We start from the raw sequence: 27,644 nt of genomic DNA, 5'->3' as shown, positions 1-27,644 counted from the left end.
TGTCTTACATATAAATAACCTAGGATTTGTCCACAATAAACAACTTAGAAAAGTCGATATAAAAAGGAAAAATATTCTATTTTAAATTGTGTAAAAAACCTTAACAGGCACTTCACAAATGAAGATACACAAATCTATACTAATAAAAGGGTAATATGCTAATTAGGGCAGACGTCTTCCAGACATCCATCCATATGACCATCCGGACAAAGCCACAGCAGCCATGGGCTCGGGCAGCCAAGAATCCTGGCAGCTGCAGAGCCTGGGTTTCAGGCCTCACAGATGCTGTGGCCAGTAGTGGCAGCAGCAGCGGGGTGATGGGGGTGGCACCTCCCCCTGATTAGCCTGGTCACCTCCCGCAGAGGGAGGCCATACTGTGGTTTAGGCCTGCTCCCCAGGCAGCCTAAGCCGTCAGTAGGACATCCTCTGAGGGCTCCCAGACTGTGAAAGGGGGCAGGCCAGGCTGAGGGACCCCCCTACCCCAGTGCATGAATTTTCATGTACTGGGTCTCTAGTATATAATAATAGCATGGAAAAGCACTCAGGATTATTTATCAGGGATATGTAGAATGAAATTGTAAAATGTAAAATGAGGCTACACACCCATCAAAATGGCTAAAATTAAAAATACTACAACATCAGGTGCCAGTAAAAATGTTGAGCAACCAGATCTCTCAAATATTGCTCATGAAAATGTAAAATTGTTCAAACACTTTGAAAACAGGCCTGGAAATGTCTCATAAAGCTAAACATGCATATGTTCTCTGATGCAAAGTTGCACTATTATATATTTACCCAAAAGAAATGATTCGTCCGCCAAAACTTTGTGCAAGAATGTGCATAGGAACTTCAGTACAACAGCTAAAAGTGAAAAAACAATCCAATGTCCATCAGTAGAAAAACAGATTAAAAGTATGACCCAACCATAAAATTATTTTCATGTATACTTTATAACTGTAATTTTGCTACTGTTATGAATCATAACGTAAATATCTGATATGCAGGATGTATTTTCATTTTTACAAATTGAATACAATTAAAGCATAGTGATTAATCACAAAAACAATATGTAATTATATATGTGTTTTCTGATGGTCTTAAGCGACCCCTGTGAAAGGGTCGTTTGACCCCCAAAGGGGTTGTGACCCACAGGTTGAGAACCACTGGTCTATAACCTGATAGAGGCATTGGATATACAGGTGCATGCATGTGTCAAAACTTATGAAACTGAACTCTTTAAATCTGAGCATTTCATTTTACATAAATCATACCTCAACCAAATATTCTTGACCAAAACAAGCCAGTGGAGAGCATGATGCCTGGTACCTAGTAGGCACTCAATAAATATGTACTGGATAATATTATTTCCAGGAAGAATTCCATATAGTGATTTTTTCCAGTAAAGAGGTACAACCAATATTGAGGAAACAGCTCAAAGAGAATGTTAGTTGCATCATCTTTGTTCATAATGGATATCAAAATTATTGTTGCAATATTGATTCCTGTTTCTAGAGAAACTAAAACAGACCAATTTGTTCAAGCTGCGAGAGTTTTAGGTAGTGTTAAAGTGGCTCATTGGCAAAGTAGAAGCGAAGCAAACACAGATCTCTCAGCCTGAACTCTACTTTGATCAAACCCAAGGCTGTGGATGCATCCCTCAAAGTCCATTTGGTGGACAGAAACTGTCAATAACAGTTATACTTCGCAGAAATTCATTAACCTGCAGACCTTTCCCATGTGGGGAAATATTTTATCAGTCTATTGAAAGCATATTCATTTCTCTAAAAACAACCTCATATGCACTTCCTCCTTTAAGTCTTTTTCAAGCTTTGCAGCCTGAAATGATCTCTACATCTTTTAGATCTTATGGCAATTTCCTTCCTAGTGCCTCTATTATAAAACCCATCACCTTCCACTTTATATTACAGCAATTTGGGTACCTGTTTTATCCCCTCTTAGATTGCAAACTGCTTTAGAGGACAGAGATTGTTATTCATTCTATATTCCCACAGAATATACCACACTATAGTTTTCTACCCACATATGTGCCAAATAAGTCCATGAATAAATGGAGGAATGGAGACATGTTTGGATTGATGAGAGGGAAAAAAAAAAACACCTCATAATGACAAAGAATAGAATGTATTTTGTATGGTAGTTTTTTCAGTAATCTTGCTATTATTTTTTTTTCAAATGTAATTATGGAGCACCATCATTTGACAGACATTGTTCTTGCTGAGCCTTATTGGTAAGCATGGAATTAGACACAGATCTTGCCCTAAAAGAAATTATAAATAGGAAAGGGAAATATAATATTTATATAAGTACATACTATTTACATAAGTAAATAATTGTAAAGCGATGTATTAAGCAATCTAATGGAGGAGAATTCAGCAGAGAGTAATAACAAAATAAAAAAGCAATCATATCAAATGGAGGTTTGGAAAATTTCTGGGAGGAATTTCAGATACCTTCAGAGAGTAGTAATGATAACTGACTCTATAAAGAGCAAATTAGGCCCTGACCTGTTTGGCTCAGTGGATAGAGTGTCGGCCTGTGGACTGAAGGGTCCTGGGTTTGATTCTGGTCATGGGCATGTACCTTAGTTGCGGACGCGTCCCCAGTGGGGGGTGTGCAGGAGGCAGCTGATCAATGTTCCTCTCTCATCGATGTTTCTGGCTCTCTATCCTTCTGCCTTTCTCTCTGTAAAAAATCAATAAAATATATATATATTTTTTAAAAAAGGGCAAATTAGGCTATGTTCAAATCTTTAATCCTCTCAATAAACCTAAATGTACTATTATCATTCCTATTCTACAGATTAAGAAACTGAGTTGCTAACATTAAGTATTTTGCACAAGGCCATTACAGTTAATGTTAAGATCAGAATTCAGATACAGAAAATTTGAACCCTGAGCCTACATCCTCAATTAGAGCGATTTAGATCTTGAAAAATAAGTAGGCATTGTATCTGCTCCATTTGTCTGGCATGCATGAGGGTATTCATTATGAGGTTAGAGTGGTTTTATCAATCAAGGTTCTTTTTTAAAAAAATATATTGTTATTGATTTTTAAAGAGAGAGCAAGGGAGATGGAGAAATAGAAATACCACTGTGAGAGCAGAATATCAATCAGCTGCCTCCTGCACACACCCTACCAGGAATTGAGCCTGCAGCATTGCTTCCTTCAAGTTGAATTACTAAATCTTGCTACCTTATTCTACAATGGAGAATCTACCAGAAAGATAAGAAGATTTCTCAGAATATCCAAACAGGTATTGAATATCCAAACCTCAAGAAGGGAAAAGCTGTCCGATAATGGGTCTTAGTAGCTCTTCTCTTTGTATCTTTTAAATTTTGGATCATGTGTAAAACCCTGGATCATTTGTGGTCAAGGGCACGGTCATATTGTACCAGGGTCACCACTGGAATAACTAACTATAAGGGTGTGTCATTCACATTATAAACTATATAAAGGAAATATAGAAGATGTCATTTGGAGTTGCACAATATTTACACTCATAAGGCAGTTCCAATGGTAGTCATGTGACTCGTGAGATAAGCCAATTTCCAAAAGAAAGGGAAGATTTGAATAGAAAAAATGCAAAACAATACAATGAATATATATTGCAGAGATTTAGGACAGGGACAAAATTCAGAATTTTCATATATAAATGAGTCTTAGGCATTTCACAGCATCAAAAATTAGGCCATGTTTTTATTCTTAGTCCCTGCTCATATCCTATGCACTGTGACATTTCTGACAAACAAGCTTCATTTTTTTTTGAGACTTCACATGTTTTTTTTTTTTTAAGTAAAAATTGGTTTAGAATGATTTCACCTGGATTATAGTATATTTTCCCCCTAATTCAACATATTACTTGGAATTGTACTGACCTTCACATTTTTAGCTATTTTGCATCTTGGTATGATGGGTGTGTAACTAATAAACTGAATAGCCTATAATTCGAATCAAACTTAAGAAAGGAGCACTGTATCCAAAGGTGAGTCTAGATAAAGGCTATTCTCTCACATTAATGGTGCCAATGTTTTAGCTGCTTCATCTGCTATGTCTTTGTGGAAAAAGAGAAAATGCACAGAGAAAATAAAATAATATTATACTACCGTGAATTTATGAAAACTAAATACTGTACGTTATTTTACTTAATCTTTTCACTGATGCAGGTTTTTTATCCCCTTACTTTAGAAATGTGAAAACAAGCTGAGAGCGATTAAGAAATTTACCTAGAGCAGTGGTCAGCAAACTGCGGCTCGCGAGCCACATGTGGCTCGCGAACCGCAGTTTGCCGACCACTGACCTAGAGTTACCGTGATGGAAAATGGCACAGATGAAAGTAAATTCTCCATCCGCACCTCTGTGTCAGGTCTATCTGGAAAAGCCTGAGGTCACTGACCCAGCCTCGTAGCTGTAACCAGAAGCAGTAGGACACTCCAGTTTATTGACATGTGTAGCACATTCACGAAAACCCAAATCAACCAACATCATTACCTCCTTTCAAACTCAACATTTCCTTCACTTTAAGGATATATTGTATTATTGATGTTCAATCAATTCCAACTTAGTAGGAAAATTGAGGTTATTTGGTAAGCTCAGTTACTAAATGCTATATTGTTTTTTAAAGGAATGGAATTATAATTTGCTAATTATAGAATTTCTGCCCTTGGTAGCTTTTGTCCAGTAGACCTGTTTTTACCTTCCTGAGTCTTTTTCTCCTTAAGTGCAGGTATAACTGAACTTAATTACCACTCACATAAAGAGTGACATCTTTAATCAGTAATACTTAACTAGACTTGAAAACAGAGGCAAAACCTCCATATAGAATAAATCCCATCCAAGCAGTTAAGAAGCTCTACCCACATTGTTGGCTGATCAGCGATATATAAGCTGAAACTCTGCTAACAAGGCAATCACTCAGGGCTTCCCTTTCCTCATCTATCAATTATAACACAGGTTCTAATCCCTGAAGTACAGAGCAAAGGCTTCAATGAGGTAATGCCCCTGCAAGGTCTTTCACTAAATACAGAGCACATTGCTATTCTTTACCTTGACAGACATTTTAAAAGAATCCACTAATTCTTCACATTTTTAAAGTGGGAAAATCAGGAAATAGGAGGGTAAAAATAGAAGACATATCTTCCAAGAGGCCAGTAGAGGAATTAGAGACTAGAGCAGTGACACGTGACAGGCGAACCTTTGACACGTGTGTCAGAGGTGACACGCGAACCCATTTTTTTGGTTGATTTTGCTTTGTTAAATGGCATTTAAATATATAAAATAAATATCAAAAATATAAATCTTTGTTTTACTATGGTTGAAAATATTAAAAAAAATTTCTATATGTGATACGGCACCAGAGTTAAGTTAGGGTTTTTCAAAATGCTGACACACCGAGGTTAGCCATCACTGGACTAGAGAGAGGCCTAGGGGCCAAATAATGAAGTGGGATTTGTGCTGAGGCCACTGGCTGTGGCAGGCACTGACTCTCTAAGACAACAAAAATAAAGCTTCAAGAACCCACTAACTTCAACTATTTATGCCTGGGATTATATAACCCAAAATGTGAAGATCCATTATACTCAGCTGTCTATTGGCCTTTGTCACATTTTTGCAAGTTAGATAATCTTTGATAAAATCCTCCCTGACTTTCTTCCTTCAGTGTAGCTCTCTAGAACAGTGGTTCTCAACCTTGGATGCACATTAGAGTCACCTGGGAATCTTTTTAAAATCCTGATTTCTGGGCCTCATCCTCCGAAAAAAAAGAAAAAGAAAAAAAAAGAGTGCAATCTAAAGAATCAGAGGTCAGAAGCAAAAATCTCTTCTGTCCGGCTAACAGAGCACTGAACTAAAGGACTGGCTGGTCCCTTTGAGATTTTGTCTTATGTGAATGTCCCCACCTCCTGGAGAGTCTTCCCTTATGACTTTGTTAGAAAGGCCATATATTTCCAGATTTCCTTTGGGGAAAGCATTTGTTGATTCGGGGAAAGAGAAAAACAAATTCCCTGGGGCACACTGACATTGATGAGAAATAAAGCCAGAGTCCAACAATGCGGTGAGACCAGGAAAACCCAGCAATGCAGAACGGAAGTCACAAGCTGTTTCAACTGCACACAAAGGAAAGGGCGAAGGAGTAAAGAAGTGAAGAAGTAAAACCACCTACAGCCAAGTTCCCTTTAAGTAAGCATTTTGGGGACAGAGGAAGTAAGGGGAGGTTGTCCCTGGAAAGGTAGCTCATAGGGTCTTCAGAGCCAACTTTTGGTCCAGCCATTTTGTTGAAGAAGGTTATTCCTGTCGAAACAGTGTCAGTGGCTGGAAAAGTATTTGACCTTCATCGGATCATCAGTCATTCTTTTGCTTGAGTGACTGAATGAAGAGTGTGTCATTCTGTCATAGCAAAAAACTGGAGAAGTGAAAAAAAAAATTAAATCGATTCTCTCCATCTCAGAAAGGCTTAGTTTCATTGGCATCTAACTGACACAAATGCTCTTCACTGGATTTCTGTTTGCTGATGTAATTAAATATTTCTGTCTTTGACTTCACAGCCAAATGCCCTGGCTGACGAGTAGGACAGTATGTGTTACCCTTAAAGCATGAGGTTGGAATGATACTCATTTTCAATGCCTCTGATTACAGACATATGTCTGCCTGGGTTCTCTTTTCCTTTGCAAAAATCTAGTCACCAAATGCAAGACACAGCACTATTAAAATAAAAACAATAAAATCTATAATGTACATTATGTTGACATTTGTAGTCCTGTCTTGCTGTTAATTGGAGTCTATCTATATAAAAATCTAGATTGCAGATGAATGATTAAAGCAGTTTATGAGCTTACAGTTTTTCAGTATTTATTAAAACATTGAAAGATGCATCTAAAAGGGAGAAATGAATAGGATGACAGTAAGGCAAATGAGAGATCTGGGTAACAGGATCTATCATCCTTTCTGCCACAAAGTGTTTCAACGTGAGACCTTGATGGCCTTTCATGTTTTGTTTGCCTGCTTGCTTCTTTCTGTACCCTACCAACTCCCCAAAGTGAGGTGATAGGGAAATGGCAACTTTGTTTTCTAAGGCGATGGCAAGATGGGGATTCCTCTGTCCCTTAAGAAAAGAGTGAATGGCAATTGTCCTGGGTGGCTTTCAATAACTAGTAAGATTAACCTCAGAGAAAGCTCCTGTAGCTGGGACATTGATTGTTCTTTCTCATCTGGGCCAGAGTCTATTTGAGGAGTCTCAGCACCATCTCGAAAAGGGAAGGGAAGGGGATGGAGGTCAGGAGTTACGCAGTCTCGTTTTCTTCTATAGAATTCTTGTGCTCAGGATGGGTCTCTGCACACAGTCTAGTTGGGAATTGGGGGCATCACCTAGAGACTTTAGACCCTAAAAATGATTTATTTAGAGGGTTCTATATACTTGAGAGAGTTTTGCTTTTTATTTCTTGCTGAAACTTACCTGAAATTACCTTAGGGCTCCATTCTGCTTTGCTACAATTGATGAGATCACAATCTTCCTACTTTATTATTAAAAAAAAAAGTCTGAAACTAAGCAGGAGGAAACGAAGGGAAATCTGACAAATACCAGATGCTAGATAAACAGAATTAAGATTACCAATGTCTCAAAATGAGCTCTTTTGTTCCCTTTTTTCCTTTTGTTTCCCTGATATATACCATTTGACAAATTCCATTTTTATTAGTAAATATGTGAGATTCTTGGAACGGCCAAAGTGTTCCAAGATAATCTTTCTTGTCAATATTCAAATAAAAATATTTATGTGCTACCTATTATTGTTTTTGAGCTCTTGTTTAACTTTAGTAGTTAGGGCAATGTAAATCAATAATATAAGCATTTACAATGCAAGCCATTGGGTTCAGAAGATTTGAGATTTGAGCTGAACTGGAAAGAATCTGGTGTGAGAAACAAAGGAAGGAGAGGCTGTGTTACAGTCCTTCCTTTTAACTTAGGTAGCCACACACCTAAATTATGACCTCACTTCTTACCTGCTGTCCTCATAAATGGATTTGTACTTATAAATTTGTATTTATTTGTTTTGTTCAGATGCTATGCTCTACATATTGTATCTTATCTCTCGTCTTCATCACAATCCTGAGAGTCAACATTCATCAACCTAGGTTACCAAACATGTGACACACCTTGGAATTGATTCATCTTGCTTAAAGTCAGTGCTATTTCAATGCAGCACACGGCTTCTATGTGATCAGTAATATGGCAATGGAAGTAAATACTGTGTTTAAAGAATGCTAAGGACTCTATAGTAGCTAGTTTGAGCATATATGTTGGGCACTGAGTTAACTTTGAATAGATTGATTTGGGTCAGTTAAGGAAGGGGCCAAAACACAGACGTGAAGACTAAACTGTATTTTGAAAGCTACAGAGAATCATTGAAGAAGGGGCAGAGTATGAAAGCTCCTGATTCCATAAAGAGATGTAAATTTTTTTTTGTATATAGTCTCCTATTTAGAGCTAGTAATATAATGGGCACTGTTCAATAAAGTTTTTGGAAAAAAAAGAGCTCAGTTTTGAATCAATTTACTGAACTAATTAAAAATTAAATAAGGAGCCACGATCAGTTTTATTTATGGATTAGACTTCATTGATCACTTTTTATGCTAGAGGAAAAATTTGAACCCAAGTTGCTATCTTTCGGAACACTCACTGAATAATTACATGTGTTAAGTAATGGTTATTTGCAACAAATATCTATTGAACACTAGGCCATTCACAGAAAATATATATTGAACACATGCTATAAAATGAACCAATGTGGTGCTTTGTAGATACAAGAAGTTTGCAATAAAACTTCCATTCAAAATACTTAAAATCTTTCTACAGAGATTAGACTTAATCATTTGAAAGCTGTATTAATAATAAAAGAGCAATAACAGTTCACTAGTAAAAATATAGGAAATACATGAGTATGCGGCAAGTAATGGCTCAGATAATATTAAATAATTCAACCCCTTTAACAAATTACCTCCCAAGTGTAAAGGCAAATTTCTATACACCTGTTAGTAATGTCAAAATGTTAAATGTATAAGCTATGCAAATTTTCTTGTGAATGGGGTACTTTAGAGTGTTTCTTACCAATATATTCCAATTGCACAAAACCAAATCTGAAAAATTATTCATCTGCTTGGTGAGCTCCAAGAGAAGAGAATATTAAATGATTAGACACTGACTATAACCATCAGATCACAAAGGAACCAATTCATGGAAGTGAAAGAGATGACCTAGTTATACCTCTGTGACTTAGGAACCATACCCTAAGCCAAGAACAATCAAATTCAATCTAGCCAACCCTGTGGCCTCGTCTAGAACGTTTCTTATTGTTCTTCCCTCCCTAACTTCACCTTTTTTCAAGGTCCATATTTTTTCATTTATTGAGAGACCTTCTCCTGATATTTGGAACTATTAGATAGCTACAAATGGATAGACTAGTACTAGTTTCTGCTTCCGGTTTCCCTTTTGGGTTCAGTGTAACCATTCTAATTGAAACTACCCTTCCTGGATCTCAGATGTGTGTGTGAAAAAGAAAAAAAGGAGTTCTATGGAAACTAATCTCAAAGGGTGATTTGATTATAAATTAATAGTCACATCCCAACCATAGAACATTGTAGTAAAAGTTTTATCTTTGCCATAAACAAGCCTTGTCCGTTGTTTCTGAGCAACTTCAGTGGTTCTCAACCTTCTGGCCCTTTAAATACAGTTCCTCATGTTGTGACCCAACCATAAAATTATTTTTGTTGCTACTTCATAACTGTAATGTTGCTACTGTTATGAATTGTAATGTAAATATCTGATATGCAGGATGGTGTTAGGCAACCCCTGTGAAAGGGTTGTTCGACCGCCAAAGGGGTCTCGACCCACCGGTTGAGAACCGCTGATCTAGGTTAACACACTTTTGAAATACAGTGGGGCCTTGACTTACGAGTGTCCCAACTAACGAGTTTTTTGAGATATGAGCCATCTCTCAGCCGATTTTTTGCTTTGAGTTGCTAGCTAAAATTTGGGTTATGAGCCAGCTTCAGATACCTCACCGCTAGTTGGCGCAGTGAACGCCACAACATCAGCCCAGCATCATGTGTCTCACTCGTTCACTTTTTGATTTGACATACGAGTAATTTGAGTTACAAGCTCCGTCACGGAACGAATTAATCTCGTAAGTCAAGGCCCCACTGTAAGCCCTGACCACCCTCAAAAGAACACATAATCTAGTTACCTATCTTGTAATCCAATCCCTACCATGCTTTCTCCCATCTTCATATAATCTTCCTTATGTTCCCTTCTTAATTTCAAATGCATAAAAAAAAAAACTGCAAAACTATTATTCTCTGGAGCATTTGAGTTCTTGATCCCCAGTGTATGTGGTCAGTTTTGCTCAAATAAACTGTTATAAGAATTCGGAACGTGCCCTGACCGGTGTGGCTCAGTTGGCTGGGCATCATTCTATGCACCAAAAGTTCAATTCCCAGTCAGGGCACATGCCCAGGTTTTGGGCTCAAAACTCAGTAAGGGGCCCACAGGATGTAGCCAATCAGTGTTTCTCTTTCACATCAATGTTTCTCTCCCCCTCCCGTTAAAATATATATGAATTATCTCCAGATTTTGACATTTCTTATGTCAACAAGTGTAGCCATTACATGTGCCTATGTAAACCAGCTTGTTCTGTATCCAGGCAGAAAAGTCATTTCTGTTGTCATGGTGAAGCAATTACTTTACCAAAGAAAGCATCTCACCAGTGAAGAGATGAAGAGGCCTAGCCACCTCTTTCATATGTGTAGATGGATAGATAGTCCTACCAACTCATGCCCTATCTCAAATAGCTCTACATATTGGATGAGAAGTGGCTGTGTACTATGTGGGGAATGAAAAGCGTACCCACATCCTGAAATGATCTGCAAAAATGTAGTTCTCTGCAATCAGAAGTGCCTGCATTAGTCACCCCTGCATAAGGCACACATTCAAGTTCAAATGCTCTACCTTGGAATGACATCTATGTACATCAGCAACTTCAATTATTGGTTGACATAAAACCTATAGTTAGATTTATTCTATAAATTAAATAAATTTTAACAAGATCAAGGATTAGGAAAAAGCTTACTTGGGAGATCAACAGTGGAGATCCAGAAAGTTTCCATGACCAACATAGGGGTATTTCCAAAGTGAGGCATGTTAGAAAAGAAAGTGTCTAAGACTGTAATGACTCAACTTTTTTTGTTTAATTCCACAATATGGCCAATCACCTGCCTGCGCCGTTTACTTGAGATGTCTGAGATGTTTTATGGCACTTGGAGATCGCTGAGCCCCTTCCTTTTACTTACCCTTCTAAAAGTCAAGATACATGTTTTTTTAGATTTCTGGATTTTAGATATTCTGCCACCATTGACACCATTAATAAGATACAGCAGATCTCTTGAATGAAGACAGAATTCAATGAAGACCACTGATTTTGTTATGGATGAATGTTGGTTAAAGGATTCAGATCTAAGTCAGCCTTTTTATTTTAATTCATTATGTAAATCCTGAAACACTTCTTCAGATATAGTCAAACTCTTTTTTATGTTGTAATCTTTTTGATAATGCCATGAAAATCCCATCAAACATTTTATCCTGTTTCATCCTTTGATGATTTATTTACAAACTGATGACACCTACTTTGCCAGAGGACACTTTTTTCCCAGATATCATCAAAATACAGCCACTTTCAAGGTGGCTGAATTACATGTCTCTATTACCTGTCAGCCAACAAGAAGTGTGACTATATATGCATATGCTGGAAGAAGTATGTAAAAGTAAAGAGGTTTGTATAATCATTAAATTCACCAGTAATTTATTGGACTAATTTCTGCACAGCACTGACCTACAGAATGCACTTCATTGTTAATGGAAGCGAAAGAGGCTTAAAATAGTCACCACTTACTTTGTTCCAAGCACTTTAGAAAAATTCTTTTAAGAATCTCAGCAACCATATAAAATGAAAATGATCCCAGATTTCTTTATTTTTTGAATAAGAGGACTGGGGCTTAGTGAGATTAAGTAACTTTCACCAAAGCCACATGGTTACATAGCATTGGAGCTGGAATTCAAATCAGATCTGTGGCCCTAAAGGCAGCACTGGACACTCCTGTATAGTTGCCCTCTAATTAGTGCTCTTACCGCTGCAATAGTTCAAACTCTCTAAACACACTCCAGAGACATCTCTGAAATTGTTAAGATAATGTGATGAGAGATCTGCTGAAGCCTAATCCTTCTTGTCTTTGTTTTACACATGACCTATATCAACTATATCAACACATGAGTACCTTACGTAGACCCAACCCACCCAGTTTTCTAAGCGATTGCTTAAGAGGAATTGGTCAGCAAGTACAGCCAAAAGGTGAGATTTAATAGCTTCTTCCTACAAACAGACATAACATCTGAATTTCTTTGGAGAAACTTTCAGCTGTAGTCTTCCCTTCACTATAAACCCTTTATAACTCTCCCCATCCCCAGTACCTTACCCTAGTTAAACTAGTACCCAAGCCCAAGTGCCTCGAATCCCATTTTAACACTCTTCCAGTTTACTCCTCTTCCTCTCTTAGTGGGGTCATGACAGAAACTTTAGCCAGTATGCTAGGATAAACATGTCTTCCTAGTGCTCACTGGCTCCTCCAAATAGAGCAGTTCTTCTCACACAGCCCATCAAAACTATCAGGGAAAATTGCTGCATCCTGCTTTACTGCCTAGCCCATATCCTTCCCATTCTGAGTGGTTGGGTTGCAATTTTCTGATGACCTTTTAAAATTTGAGAACTTAATCCTAAGAGATTCTAGTGCACATACCTCTAGCAATGAAATTAAGATATCATGTCATGACTGAAAGAATTCTTGTAACCTTGACATGTTTATGCCTGGCTATATTACCCATCAAGTAGAAAAATTTATTTTGCAAAACTATGTTTCCTTGGATAGAGGCCATCTGTCTTATTTACTGGTATAACTTGAAAGCTACTTATGGAGCGTGACACATAGTAAGTGCTTAATAAATATTTGATTGATTTGAATCAATGTTTAGAAGGTTGAATGGACGAATGAATGAATGAATGACATGCTTGTTGGGTGGACTACCCTGTTCTTTTCTCCACAAAGATAAGGACAACTCTAAACTGCCCTTTAGAATTAGGGTTTTGTTAAATCACATCAAACCAATCTATTTCCCAGGACCCCTAGACCAGAAACCTATAGGTAGATCTATGAACTAGGAGTGGTTAGTCAATTTGGGTGAAATATCAAGTCCTTGTACAGTTCACCTATATCTTCTTGGAAAGTGAGTTTATGTGTAACATAACATATTTATCTAGGTGACATTCAACTACAAGTTTTTTGTTTGTTTGGTTTTTATCCCTGTTCTAATTGTTTTGCTTTTGATTTTCTATTAAAAGTTATCATCTATATCATTTCAGTTCAATTTCAGTTTTTAAAACATGATGAGGTTTTAGCTAAAAGTGGCATGCTTAGAGGCCGGAGTCTATATCCATAAGAAACTATTACTAAGAATATGACTGGTTTTTACGATGGGTTTTGAATCAGAATTTCAATGACTTAAAAGTTTTCTTAAAATGTTTACCATGTGCCTAAATTTTTTTGTCATTTATAAAGAAGGTTATTCTATGCCTGAGCTCTTTGGTTATCTAACTAGAGAATATGATGCAGAGAACAGTTACCGCAAGGAAAATATTCTTTTATAGCATCCTTTAGTATGCATTATAGCTCTAAAAGAAATGGAAGCCAAGATTTCAAAATATATTAGTTTTCCAAAGTTATCACTCAACAATATTTGGCACAAGGAGAGACCATAGGTGAAGTATGCACAGTCCTTGTTAAACCCTGGGTTTAATGATTTTCTTTTAGGACGGCCATATTAAAATGCAGTCGTTAAAAATATACTACCATTCCAGCAGCATAAAAAATGCATACAATAAGTTCACACAATGCATACGATAATGACTCAACAAAATAAATGGTGAAATGAAACCAGCAGTGCTCACACTGGGTTTAAAATAACCTTTAGGCATTTGGGGATTTTTATTGGTAACCATTTGGTGGCAAAATGCTCAGTGTAAAAGAACAGTTTAAAAGCTAATAGGAAAAAATCTGGCATTAATAATGTGGTAGATTACAGTGAGAACAATAGTGAGGTTACTGCAGAGAGCAATGTATCTAGATAATTAAACTTAAACCATTTTGGTCCAACAGCAGTGCAAGATATGCCTGCTGGGAACAGGAGAGGCCCCATATGCAAAGCTGACACTGCAAGCAAGCAGTTGGCTTCCCAGTTACATCAGTAGATTGAAACAGAGAGTTGAGCAACATAGAGAAGGGGAGCCAATCACTAATCATCCTTTACCTGCTTTATTTTTCTTTAACTCCAAAGATGATATTATCATTTTAATTCTAAGTTATGATGGGAAACACATTACCTCCTTCTTAACTTAATCTGTTTTAGAATTATGAACAAACAACTTAAATGTATAAAAGACTTTGGAGAATGAGCTATTGATAGATTTATCCATAGTTTGAAATTAAGGTTTAAACCCTGGTGCAGTTATTTCTTCCATATATATGCATGATAATGAAGCAAATGCTAATCATGATCTTGTGATGCAGAGTGATTAATTAATAAGTGATTAGATCTTGTCATATCTAAATGATTTTGTTGGCAGTCTTAGATATATGTTTCTTAGAAGTCCACTGCTGTCTGAGATTGGTTCTGACAACTACTATAAAAGAAGAAAAGAAGTATAGGGTTTTAATGACCAAACCATAACAGGAATGAATATGGGCTAACTCAATGCTCAGAATATGATCATAGATGTTTAGATATTAATGTAAAAGACAGTTGAAAACCACTGCATTGCTAGTGTGCAAAATAATTACTTTGGGATCATCCTGTTTATTTTATTCTATTTGTTCTTTTGAAGTGCTTTTTATTCATCTTTTTGGGGGTTTTGTTTTTTGCTCTCTATCATTTTAACCTTGCCTAATCCCAGATGGGAGACAGACTATGCTGGACATATTTCACATTGTGGAAACCTAGAAGTCCATAGTTAAAGAAATAAAAACAAATAGATAAATACCATTTATTCCTCAAAGAAAAAATAGTAATTATTTAAGATCTATCTTGTCCTTTAAGTTATAAAGGTCATGAAAGTCAGAAGGGGCTATTGCACTTCATGTTTTTAAATTTTTATTTTTTCAATTATAGGTTACATTCAGTATTATTTTGCAGTAGTTTCGGGTGTACATCATAGTGGTTAGACAATCATGTACTTAGCAAAGTGTTCCCTCCAATATTTCAGTACCCACCTGACATCATACATGGGTATTACAATATTATTGACTATATTCCCTATGCTGTATTTTACATCCCCATGACTATTTGGTAAGTGTTAATCTGTACTTCTCAATCCCTTCACCTTTTCACCCAGTCCCCCAAACCCTCTCTCTCCCAACTGGCAACCATCAGCCTATTCTTTGTATCTATGAGTCTGTTTCTGTTCAAGAACAAGTATATTTTTACTCAAGTTAGTCTATTATGCCTTCAAAATCCTGAGTTCAAAATTTGTCAGACTCAATAATTCCTCACACCTGGAAATCACATGAAACTGTTCCTTCTGCACAATTCACATTTAGTACTTCACTTAGTAATCACAATAGCCTTATGATTCTGTAGGCTGCAGATGCTGAGTCCCTGTGAGCTGACAAAAAAATTAAAGCTCGGGTTACTCAGGAAACTTATTCACATAGAAAGTAAGGGTCTTGAACACTGAGGCCCTGCCTGGTTGAATTAAACACAGTCAGCTGTCATGACATACGGGAAATGTTGAGTTCAGGTAATCAGTCTGTGTTATATTATCACAACACAGCTACCAGGTATTTCACATAGAGAAATATGAAAACAGGATTAAAAAATGTCTACTATAGCACCCCTCATACACACACACACACACACACACCAGCAAACCTGGACCACACCAGGGAGAAGGCAGAGCATCGGCTTTACTTTGACCTGAATACAGATCTGTTATGTTAACTGTCAGTACCTTTATACATAGAGTTACTAGCAAGAGAAAAGTGTTTTTATTTCCTGGGTGCTATTTTCAAATAAACTCTGTTTATGTTATATCCTAGAAGTCATCCCCCCAAAACCAACAAACAGAAACACAAAAAAGAGGAGGAGGAGGCGAAAGGGAAGGGAAGAAGGAAGAACACCTCCCATTGTGCCCTCTGTGTAACTGTCTCTCAGCACAGACTTGGCACCATGATGCTCTTTAGATTCAGTTCAGTGGAGTTCGGTAGTTAGCACAAAGGACCCTCAAGACGGCAACCACGTGCAAGGATCTCATCTTGATACCCTCTTCCCTTTTTTACTGCTGTCCTCTGCCTTTGCTTTCTTAAAGTCAGAGATATCTGAAGGAGTGGCGGTAGGGGCAACTGCTAGATGAGAGAAGAAGAAGAAAAAAATACTAGTCTGACTGCAGCTTAGCTTTGTGAATTCAAGAAGTGTGTGTTTGAAAAATGAAGGTGCATAAGTTAGCGTAGCTCCAGGGCACCGGCTTCCCTAGTGTTAGCATAGCTGACACACTGACAGTTTATATGGAATTTATGTGCCTATTTCCTCTGCTTTTTATGGGAAAACATGTTGTTACCTTACAGCTGCCCACATCACATGCCGCCGATCTGCCTCTGAGCCACAGAGCACCTTTCTCAAGGAAACGTACATACATCAAGGGCTTATGTATTTTTTACAATGTTGTAAGGGGAAAATAATAAAATATGGGTTACTGTGTACACCATTCTGTGTTTTAATTTTTTTTTATTTCACTGGTTTAATTGACTCTGACCATTTTTATTGCCCTTTTCCCCACCTCATCTCGCCATTTTAATTGTTTATGCGCTTGTGTACAATTGGATCGCATCTGGGAAAGGACAGGAGCTGTTACCACAACTTAAAAGCCAATTGTAGAGCTTTAAAAAGTAAATAAAGCATTTAAGCTGCCACATCAGTGAGAAGATATATGCAGATGTAAACAGAAGGAAATGTATGTTTTAAAGTAAAATGCTTAAAAACTGTCTCTTCCTTTCAATCACCTGCAGGAGCCCTGGGTTCTTTGTGCTCCCTGGCTGGTAGGAGGCAGTACAACAGGAAACATGGCAGGGATCTCGTTCTGCCTCTTCCCTTGGACTACAAGGCACTCTGCAAGGCCAGAGCCAGGCCTTCACCTGAGCACACCTGAGATCCCCTCTTGCCCACATTCCTAGAGCCTTCCATCAGCTACCATGATCCTCTCCCTGTGCCATTAATAGCATTTCTTCCAAGAAGCATCTCACTTTCTCTTTTACCCTCTGTTCCTTTTTTTAAAATATATTTTATTGATTTTTCACAGAGAAGAAGGGAGAGAGATAGAGAGAGTTAGAAACATCGATGAGAGAGAAACATTGATCAGCTGCCTCCTGCACATCCCCCACCGGGGATGTGCCCGCAACCCAGGTACATGCCCCTGACCGGAATCGAACCTGGAACCTCCCAGTCCGCAGGCTGATGCTCTATCCACTGAGCCAAACCGGTTTTGGCCCCTCTGTTCCTTTTATTTCAATGAAATAATAGGAGAAAAAGAAACAATTTATATCAATGTGCATATCCTAGAATTCTATACATTGAAAATATGACCTTATTGTAAATCAATCTTTAATTGGGCAGTGAAGATATGTAATGAGAGAGAAAAAATGCAATTTCAAAAATCCAAAGGATAGGAGGCACTTTATTTTTTGCAATAGACAGGACTGGCTCTGGATCCTTCAAAAGACAATGCATGATGATGAATCTCAGAGGGATGGGGCGAGGATGGGAATAGATAATCAAAGAATTGATATGCCTATGTGAATAACTCATGAACAAAGACAACAGTGCTAGTGAAGGCCCGGGGTCAATGGGGGGGGGGAGGGAGGAAAGACATCTGCAATACTTTCGACAATAAAGATAAATAAAAAATCAATTATAAAAATAAAAAGAAATATTTTTCAGCATTTATCTTGTCGAGCTCCCCTCAAACTCATCTGTTCTATCCCCTTTGGGTTACCCCTGATTGTGGGTATAATACTAGGTAAGAAATTGTGAGGAAGATTTTCACTTAAAGGAGAAAGATAATGTATGTGAACTTAGCCTTCTAATGGGTAAGTTGGACGCTGAATGATGTAAAGAATTCTCTCATTTCTCCACTGTGTGTGTGTGTGTGTATGTGTGTGTGTGTGTGTGTGTGCTTCTTTGACATCCCTGCTTGAAAATCTTGCCATTGTGAGTGCCCAGAAGTGTTTTATTTGGCTAATTCATTGGGCAGATGGGGATTTTAGCTCCAAATATTATACACCTCTCCCAGACTCCCTTGTGGAAAAAATACTGTCTAAGTATAAAGAAAGAAAACTCATAACCTAAGATACTGGCATAAGCAGCAGCACCTCAAAGTGGTGAGAGGCACATGACCGGAACCTCTCACAATGTGGCTACTGATATTCTTTTTCCTCTTGGGGTGCCCAGGGAATTATAGCAAAATCAATGTCATCTAACATGTGTTCTTCTGTCTGTAATGTTCTAACCCCTAAAATGACATATCACCCTCCTTTAGTACTCTGTACCAAATCTTGTAGAAGGCAAAATTACTGAATTAACACTTATCTAAAGAATCTGCAATAAGAAATAGCAAGCAAACAGATATTTTCGTGAATTGAGTTGTTCATTTTATGATATGGCCTATTCCTTGTTGTGTCCAGCCCATTCTGGGTTTGGTCCCCTCACTAAGTCCTTGTGGGGAAGCATAGGACTTGGTTGGAAAGTCTGTAAGGAGGATTCTCTGAAAGGTCAGAGGCCTCTAGGGGACCTTCCAAAGGCGGCAGCCCCTGACTTGGCTTTTCCAAACAAGTCTGAGTGTTTAACTGGAATTTTTATGTTTACACTTCAAAACGTCCTTGCTTAAAGGACGCCTGTGTTTTCTCCAGGATGCTTACCCTGCTGATAATATTTAATAGTTAATTTTCATCCAAGCTGTCGTTACAATAAAAGCTTAAGGAGGCAGGCGAATGAGGCTACTTGGTGGTGATAGCCAAGTAGTTCCTTGGCGCTCTCTTTTACAGAAACGTGTGTCAAAGTGATCATTCATCCATTGTTCAGGGTCTGCCGGTCAGTCCCGGCAACTCCTAAGCTGCCTCCATGTGCTAAAAGCTCTCTTTAACCCTGCCCACCAGGATTGCTCAAAGTTGGCATCAAGAAAAGTCAAGAATTCCAGGTCCATCTGCTTCAAACATATGAGATCATATCATATGGAAGAAAAAAAACTGACTAGCTTTGTTGAGTTCTGGTGTATGAAATTATGATCAGTGAGAGTGACATGGAGTTTTAGTTCAGCCAAGGATGAAGAAAAACTCTCTAAAAAGCAGCTCTGGGTTATATGGAATGAGATACTTTAAAGTCTGAAGTAGAGCTTAAAAGACCAGCAAGGACATAGAACACTCACAGGTAAGGGCTGGAGTGGTTTAAAAAGCTGCCGGGGGCAATCACTCCCTCTTTATCTGAAGGTCAATGACTACATCATGGTTTCCGTTAAATATCAAGATTCTTAAAGAAACAGCTCCAAATGAGGAGGCCCCACACTGATGTAACACATCCTACTGTGAGGTAGAGATAGCGTTTGTTGAATTCTAGGTCTGAATGAATATCTCAGGTGGGAATAAATGCTAGGAGGACTCAATTACCTGCAGCACATAAGTCTTTGTGATATCAGAGACAGAAGGGGTGGTATTTGTTCCCTCCTGCAGTTATTTAGATAATGTTTGGGATAAGTTCTCAGTTTGGTTTTATCTATTATTGGTTTTAGGTTTCATGTATGCTTATCCTATTTATAAAAGCATTGTGTATGTCCTACCTCACAGCTCTCTCAGCACTGTTCCTGAGGGACAGAAAAATATTCTGCATTTTCCTTGCCTTACAGTTGTTCCTCCAAAACAGGAATAAATACAAGGAGAAATATGACAAATGTAATCCGCTCTCATGCCAACTTGCATTAATTTAAAATGAAAAGCCAAAGAGATCAGAAAGTCTATGTACAAAATTTGTACAATCAGTGCCACCTGACAGTAACATAGAAAGAACAGGAAACAACTTCAATTTCCTGCAACAAGGAATGTGATAAAGTGAACATAGTCCACGGCATGCGTGTGTGTGTGTGCTTCTACTTCCATTGAAGGAAGGCATTCGACAAACAACTCATTTTGCTAGATTTTTCCCTATATCCCCCACATTTAGTCTAAAGAAGAAAGCGATAAAAACACAGAGAGGCAGATCTGAAAGGATTTCTAGCAAGTGTTTTACCCAACTTTCTCATTTCACTGATGGAAAGCCTGAAGTACAGGGCCGGTGAAATGTCTGGTCCACAGTTGCCCAGTTTAATAATAGAACCAGAACTTGGCAGCAGTCCACTGATCTTTCTCCCATAACTGCCCTTAGGCAAACCACTGATGGCCTTCCCGGTGGCTGGAGTAGATTGGTGGTTTAATCAAAGATCGCTATTGAAGTTAATTCTGTGCATCTATCATAGTGAATTACAGGTTTTAGGAGACTGAGGGCCACACCTAGAAAGCTGCTTTTCATAGGATCCTAGTGTGCTTCTGGTATAAAGCACACTAGTTTTTTATTTGTTTGTTTTTTATGAAGAATGAGACTTAATAAAAGGATGATGTATATAACCAAAACTGCTCACATTGATTGAATGCTTGCTCTGCCAATCTCAGTTCTAAATGTTTTCGTATATTAACCTTAAGTAGTCCTCAATACAGAAAAATGATGCAATTAACATAATTATTCCACTTTATAGACTGAGGAAATCGAGACTCAGGATATGTGCCTGATATCACAGTTAGTAAGGGCAGATGTAGAATCACAGTCTCAGCAGTGTGGCTCCAGGCACTGCTCTCTGGACTGCCAAGCTATTTTGCACCTATGCTGTGTGATTTGAAGAGAAAAGCTCTAGAATGTATTGTCTTTGTCTTCATTAGCTCCTGAAACTTCTAGTGATGCTAGGCAGTGTTCTCAGCAGGGAATATATATATATATATCCTATATAATAAAAGAGAAACATGCAAATTAGCTGTCTCTCTGCTATGCTCAAGCCACGCCCACAAGCCCCGCCCACAAGCCAAAGAGGAGTGGGGGTGGGGCAGATACTTCCCTATGTTGGGGCAGGAGCTTATGTGTGCCAGGAAGCTGGGGGTGGGGCAGGGCGTGTGGACCCTGGGAAGCTCCCACCTGGCTGGCCCACACGCACAGCACAGGTGCTAGGGAAACAGGGTCAGTGTGGGAGCTTCCTACCCCATTGCAGCTTGTGTGCGTGTGGGCACTGGGAAGCTGGGGTCGGGGCGGCACATGGACACTGGGGAAGCTCCTGCCTGACTGGCGCCTGCACACAGGCACTGGGGAGCGGGGTCGGGGTGGCATGCGCAGGCACCTGGGAGCCGGGGGGCAGAGCAGTATGCCTGGACACCAAGGAGCCAGGGTTGGGGTGGTGCGTGTGGAAGCTGGGGGCAGGGCCTGGAGCTTCCCCCAGGGCCATGGCAACTCGGTGGAAGCTTCCGCCCCACTGCAGTGCATGGGTGGGTGCCAGCAGAGGTTCTATCTCTGCGGCCCCCTGTGCGTGCGTCGGCACCAAATGGCCTGTGTCCCCAGGACAGGCGTCTTTGGGAGCCAGGGCACCCTGAGCATCTGGCGTCCCAGAACATGACAGAGGGTGCATGTTGGGCTGAGGGGACTCCTCCCCCCCAACCCCCGTGCACGAATCTTCATGCACCGGGCCCCTACTCTATCAATATAAAAAGCTAATATGCTAAGTGTCCTTCCCACCTTCTGACCAGTTGCTATGATGCTCACTGACCACCAAAGGGCAGACACTCAATGCAGAAGCTGCCAAGCTGCACACAGAGAAATGGCACCATGTACCTGTCGCCCAGAAAGAAACACTCAGCTTCCCCCAAATGGGACACAGGCCCTGCCACCACCCTGGAGCAACAGCCCACAAAATTGGAACGAACGCTGTCAAGACCCCATAGTGCAAAATGCAGCCCATAGCCCAGCCCCGTTCAGAAACGGTAGCTGTGGGTGCCAGGTAATGACATCACATAGCTATGCCTGGCTTACTCTCCCTAGCGACTAGCTTTCTTGGAGTTCCAGGAACACAGGTGGAAACATTTTACATTTTAACCAAATGTCTGTGAAGCGTTTTCCTGTGCCTCATCTCATTTGATCCTCACAGAAGTCCTGGAGGAGGTAGATAGGAGACTCAGTGGAATCTTATTAAGCAAGTTTATTCTATATCTAGAAAAGGCTAAGTTGACTCCCACACGTGCGACACATATAAAAGCTCTCACTGGCACCAAATTGCATGTGTGTGTTGCCATATGTCATGGTAGATCATGAATTTTGGTTGACACTTTTATTATAGAGAAAGGGCAGATAGTGATATTAAAATATTTCTCTTAATTAATTTCCTTTCAATGTGCATGAATTCATGCACTGGACCACTAGTCATATAAAATAATAGTCCTTTCCCACTGTCCCTCTCAACAGCCCTGATCCTGCTTTGTTGTGTTTTATCTACTTATCATCACCTAACATTTTATTCATTCATTTACCTGTTTATTGTCTGCCAATCTCCAACTAAAAATAAAATCTGTGTGAAGATGGAAGCTGTGTTACTTTTGGAGGTTTGAACAGCCTCTAATAGAATCTTAGTATATATCTTTTGATTGAATAAAGGAGTCAATTATTTAGTGGTTAATTTTTGGTTTTGACAGGACATAAATTGAAGAGAGCACAGAAAACATCATTATATCAAAATCAAGGTAATTTAAAATACAAACTATAAAGCAAAGCCATATGTTATAGTGTAGATGTGTTTACCTCAGTCTTAGTACATGCAAAAAAAAAAAAAAGGATTTTAATCCATTGGATCTAGCTGCCAATTAGTAGAGATTCTAAGGACAGAAGAATAGGTTGAACTACACCCATGTGTGTGCCCTCAGCAGTACTAACATGAAAGCTGTGGGAATCTCTACCTGTCAAAGGAGCCAGATTTTCAACAGACAAATTGTAAAGACAAAAAAACATGGAGAGAGAACTTCTAGATCAAAAGAAAAACATTGAATTAAAAAATAGGTAGGACTAACTTAACTAGAGTAACCTGAAGATACACATTTAGAAAATAAAACCATAAAGCAATGCATAGAATTACTAAAAAATGTCATGAAAGCTGTCACTTTTGGAGGAAGGGAGGGGCTGACACAACCCACAGAAGGGCTTCTGGGATGGATGACAAAATGCTCCATTAAATATATATATATATTGGTTTCAGAGAGAAAGGAAGAGGGAGAGAGGGAAATATCAATGATGAGAAAGAATCATTAATAGGCTTCCTCCTTCAAGCCCCACACTGGGGATAGAGCCTGCAACCAGGGCATGTACCCTTGACCCAGAATCTAACCATGACCTCCTGATTCATAAGTCGACACTCAAACACTGAGCCACACTGGCCAGGAACAAAGCACCATTTCTGAACAGGGGTGGTGAGTTGGATTATTGCCTTATAGTAAGTAAGCAAGTCATGCATTTTGTGTATATATGGGTTGCTGTATCTGTTTTATTTTACCATAAAATGAGGGAAAAAAAGACTTAGCTCCCAAGTAGAGCATCCACACTTTCAAATGTCAATGCACACTGCTGCATCATCTGCTCAGTGTCATCTGCCTCATGGATGTAGTGAATTATGAATTTGGTAAATTCTGGAATTTCATTCCAGCGCCTCATCACCTCCATCAGATTCCCCTCTACCTCACTTTCTACTCGTCCATGAATTCAAGAATTATTCTATATGCTCAGTTCCCTATCACTTGCTGCATAAGGAGCCTTTAAATAAAAAACACCTAATTTCCTCAAATGGAAAGAAGGGGAGAGAGAGAGAAGGGAAGAAGGAGGGTTGGAGAAGAGGGAGAGGAAAAAAGAAGAAAAATAATGTCCTATCTATACTGTGTCTTTTTCTTTGTTCAGTGAGGGTCTCAATGAAGATTGTTTATTCATTTATTTTCCATAAAACTTTGTTCCTCAAACAACTTTAATGATAATTACAGCAATGATAAAATGTATTTATCGATTCCAAAATTTTCTCACAGGAGTGATTAATTGCATTTTGGACGTTGAGAAATTCCAAAGGAGATTGCAAGAGAAGAGAATCTTGATCTTGGGCTGTGTTTGGATTTTTAAAATTATTATTGTCGCTCCTTCTTCCTTCCTACTATTATTAAAATTACAGCTCTGGATACACAAAGACAGGCAGAATGTGACCAGTGATTTAAAGAATGACCCCCTCTGTGCCACTGCACATCAGCAGACATTTTACAATGTGCTGAAGACACCCGGTCAATAATTTAGGAGAAAACAATCAATACATGAATGCTACATGAGCCCACAGCCAGACTACCTTATGGACATTTTGGCAGTTTCTCTAATGGCATGAAGTGATTGCAATTAGAGGAATTGTCTTTCTTTTTTTTTTTTAAATTGTTCTTACTACTGCAACAAATAATTTAATATGACTAACATCTTAATCTTCTGCTGGTAACCCATCAGTCGGATTATAAAGTATGCATTCCAAAGCAAGGGTGTTTAGTTAGGGGAGAGAAAGAAGTAGATTCCAGAGGGAAGGGTGGATTTTTCCTCCTCTGGAGCTGTGGCCCTTGTAGCATCTCTGGCTCTTTTCTGTGGCCTTAAATGAGTGTTGGGTCACATCCCCAAAGCAGGCAGCTCCATGTGGCTAGGTAGCTAGGGCCCTTCTCTGTGTCATAAGAACAGTAACTAATGATCAAGTTCTCTAATAATGTGGGACACAGAGATAAGGCCTCAGATTGAATGCTCCCCACAATCCCAAGTAGGAGACACTGCTATAACTACCACGTGTAGATAAAGACTCAAGGCTTAGAGGATTAGGTGATTGGCCTCAACCGGAAAGACAGGAGTCCGAGTTTTCAACCCAGTCAAGAACTCTGAGGCCCATGCTCTCAAAAGCAACTGCCTCACTATCTGTGGTCCTGCCCAAATTGCAAATTATTCCTCACGTCATCAAAATTCACATGGGAGAAAACTTAACTTGGTAGCCTTTGAAATGAGACCGAAAGGTGCAAGATGAGGAGGAGGGAAATCCCATAGCATCTGGCATCGGAAACCTGGCGTTCATTAGGTATACAGATTTACTGGCTCTGTGATTTTGAAAATGTTTCTTGGCCTCTCTGGGCTTCAATGTCCTCATCTTAAAATGAGCACTTAACCTTACATCCCTGGGGTGAGAGAATGCCATAGCACCTGTGAAAGCTTCTTGTATTCTCTGAAGGGTCATGGGAACGTGAGTTGTTGTGTATGTGGAGGAAACTGAGACCTAGAAATATTAAGTGGCCAGTCCAGAGTCACACAGCTGCTTAAGTTCATTAAGGCTTGAGCCAAGAATCCAAGGCTTTTCACACACATTTATAACTTTCTTTCAGAAGGCGAACCTATTACTCTTAGGGTTTTTAGGGCTAAAAGGTGGATATTAATTTATTAGCACTGTGCTCAGCATGCTATAGTTACACAATTAATGTTAGGTATTATAGTTATTAGTATCACTTTCAACTTTGTTATAAAGACATTAATTGAAAAATAAAAACAGGTTTAAAAAACAATATATGACAATAATAATGTCAGGCAAAGTTAAGAGATAAGTTCAGAATTATGTTCTCATATAATAGCTCCTGACTCAGCAGCAGCACTGTATCCAGCCATGTTTCGTCAGGATACCATCAGAAAGAAAATAATTGATCCCTTCTATTAAGGGACTTACCTTCTGGCCCAAACCAATTTTTAATCCGAGTATGTCTCATAACTCCAATCAATACAGGTCTCCAATATCTTCTCTCATCCTCACTAGCCAATGTAGGCTAAAAGCCTTTGCAGGAAATTCACCTCATGTCATAACCATGATTGTATCTCTCTTTGAATTCTCTGTTTCAAACTCTGGGAGAGGGTGCTAGTACAGTAAGCTTTTGGTTTCTACAAAAACAAACAACTCCTTCAATGGTTCCCTGATCCAAAGGCCACTTCCAAGGAGCAAACTGCATGAATCATTCTGGAAAAGGCATTCACCCACACTTCACCTGCCCCAGTTGGCATCATTTTCCTATGGGTGAAACTGGGTCAAATAAACCTCATAAGTAGATTCTGGGGTGTTGCTATAAGGTGGGCAAGAAAATGGCAGTCCGCCCTGCAGTTAGGGTAAAGGCGGTTTTCATTGTCTTACCGCAATATGCTGGTGCGGGCAGGGCAGGGCACACAGCTACAATGTGTTATTAGTCCTCTTTCAGTTTCTGCCACCTCCTCATGAAGTTCTCTATGGTGACTGAATATTCTTAGCTGTGGCTCCTCACAGGGACCCCCCGCAGCAGATGGAATTGAACTGTGACCTTTCTGGGCTGCCCCAGTTGCACCTGAGATCCAAATAGCTAGCTGCTGAACTCAGGAACCAGATACACGTGAATCTAAATCAATTGGTCTGACTCCTCCCTCTAGAGCAGAAAATGTGTTCACTCTTTCAGCTTGCACAAAACAAAGGCCTGGATCAGCTGCAGGCTCCCTGTTAGTCAGGAGATGGTCATATAGCTGAGTGAAGCCAAAGACAGTCTCTCCCTAGAGTGGGGACTCCTCCCACTTTTTGTCTTTCTTAATTTGTCCTGCTGAGCCTTTTGAAAAGGTCATAAGCGAAATAAGCCAGGCAGAGAAAGACAAGTATCACATGATCTCACTCACATGTGGAATCTAATGTACAACCTAAACCGATGAACAAAGACATAGAAACTCTGAACAGACTGTCAAACCTCAGAGGGAAGGCAGGGGAGGGTGGGAAGAGATCAACCAATGACCTTGTATGAGTATAAGCATAACCCAGGAACACAGACAATAGGCAGGTGAAAGCCTGGGGAGGGGGCAGGGGTAGGCTGGGAGAGGTCAATGGGGGAAAAGGAGATATATGTAATGTTTTCAGCAATAAAGATTTAAAAAGAAAAGAACATAAGAAGTCTGAGCCCAGAGAGCTTCTCACCAGTGGTGCCTGCCAGGAACTGAAAGGGCTTATTTTCAGGGTCCCCTATCAGGGGTCTCTCCCTTCTGGCTGACTCCCTGGGACTCATGACTTACCCTTGCTGAGGCAGATGGACACTGAGACCTGGGCGCTTCCTCACAGCTCTTCAGACACCACAAACTGAAGGCAAGCTACCCTCTGAGGACTCACGAGACTTTCACCAAACCCTCCTGGGAAATCAGCCCTTAATTGGTCAGCTGGTGAAAACACTAAAAGGAATGAGTCTGCCAGGGACTGGCTCTTTTTAGAGAAAAAGTTTGCTCTTTAGGTAAGGAGGAAGAATTGGAAGAAGCTAGAATAAAGGCCAACAAGACTAAGAAAAAGAAAAAAGGGAGGAGGGGAGGGAGGAAGAAAGGAGGATGGAGGCAGGGA

The sequence above is a fragment of the Myotis davidii genome, unplaced genomic scaffold (assembly GCF_000327345.1).
Source record: "Myotis davidii unplaced genomic scaffold, ASM32734v1 scaffold259, whole genome shotgun sequence".
In the NCBI taxonomy this organism is placed as follows: Eukaryota; Metazoa; Chordata; class Mammalia; order Chiroptera; family Vespertilionidae; genus Myotis; species Myotis davidii.
Note: the sequence above shows the minus strand (reverse complement) of the source record.